Source organism: Octopus bimaculoides, chromosome 7, assembly GCF_001194135.2.
Source record: "Octopus bimaculoides isolate UCB-OBI-ISO-001 chromosome 7, ASM119413v2, whole genome shotgun sequence".
In the NCBI taxonomy this organism is placed as follows: domain Eukaryota; kingdom Metazoa; phylum Mollusca; class Cephalopoda; order Octopoda; family Octopodidae; genus Octopus; species Octopus bimaculoides.
The window spans coordinates 72,937,526-72,939,297 of record NC_068987.1 but is presented as its reverse complement, the minus strand read 5'-3'; positions in this window follow the sequence as shown (position 1 = coordinate 72,939,297).

The following is a 1,772-nucleotide window of genomic DNA, read 5'->3' as shown; positions in this document are numbered from 1 at the left end:
CACACACACACACACACACACACACACACGCACGCACCCACGCACGCACACGCACACGCACACACACACACATATACACGTTGGGCATGTTTCGGTTTCTTTCAAACAAATCCACTCACAAGGTTTTGGTCGGCCGAGGCTATAGCAGAAGACACTTGCTCAAGGTGCCATGTAGTGGGACTGAACTTGTAGCCATGTGGTTGGAAAACAAGCTTCTTATTACACAGCTACGCCTTACACCACTATGGAACTAAAACCTTTATCGCCACATATAACATTCAGGTCACAATAATTCAAGAGATTCAAAAAACATTTTTACCGGAACATAGGATACCCAATATTCTCCTAGGCTTAATATTTTGCTGTGGTGGTGACCTGGCACTCCGTCGGCAACGACGATATGTATTCCAGCAGATTCAGTCAACCGAACAGACTGTGGTGAAAATAACGTGAAAGTGGCTGAACACTCCACAGATACGCGCACCCTTATCGTAGTTCTTAAGGAGGACTTAACATAACACAAAGTGTAACAAGGTTATTCCTTTAGTTTACAGGATTTACTAATTTTTACCAGATGAGTGGAGTGAAACAATGTAAAATAAAGTGTCTTACTCAAGGACATGATCGAACTCGCGACCTTATGACCGTGAGCCGAATACCCTATCCACTACAACACGCACCTACACACTCAATGATGGTAGTCTTATAACATACGTAGAATCTGGAATTCAGTACACGCATATCACAAATGACATTCATAAAATGGTACGAGAAGAAACTATACAAGAAATGTAGGCAGTAACACGACGCATATTAATAATACCCGCACGAGCACACACACACACACACACAAGAATTGGTGTCTCGTAGAGTTATGTGGAACCCCTGCTATCAGGAATGGGTTGGATCCGGCTATCTGCTGAGTTCATTGTAAAGATTGTTTCGTCACTTTCGTGTGGAAAATGAAGGAGGAGAAGGAATGTGCTACCTATCAACAATCTTGTTGAAAGGTAAGCGGAGAACATAGTCCGATTGCACAGGCCTGCTCTGGATATTTGTCTGTAGACTGGAGGAGAACAGCTTGGAGAGGGGTCTTGTCCTAGTGGTTAAGGTGACTATGGTTTTAGGGGATTTCCACAACTATCCATCGATGTTCTCACCCTTTAAGGAGATTTTTCTAAGTTTGATTTTTCTGTTTTGCTATATCCCACTTTCTGAACAAATATTTATGAAGTCACACTCTGAAGCGTCCTGTACCGTGCTGGGTCTTTTAGTTAAACCTTGTGTTTAATAAAGAAGACATTTGTGTTTTTTAGGACGAATCCCGCTATCGGTCGTGTTCATTGTGAGAATCGTCCAGCCATCCACCTTTAACAAGGCAGGGCAGGCAGTGTTTCACTGCCTCGTGTCGGTGGCAAAAGTGATCATGTAGCGATCGAGGCTGAAACAATTGAAGACGGAAACTTCCTTTTCAGTTAAGCCCTCAACGACCTTTTACAAGTTCCGCTTAGAAAGGAAAGTGAGGGCGGAAAGGGCGTGCTCTCTACCAAGAAATTTGTCAAAAGGTGGGTGACTGGTAAAAATGGTCGACGTGAATGAACTTATTATAAGCGTGTGCCTGTAGACCGGAGGACAACGAGGGTTTGTGCCTGTAGATCGGAGGACAACGAGGGTTTGTGCCTGTAGACCGGAGGACAACGAGGGTTTGTGCCTGTAGACCGGAGGACAACGAGGGTTTGTGCCTGTAGATCGGAGGACAACGAGGGTTTGTG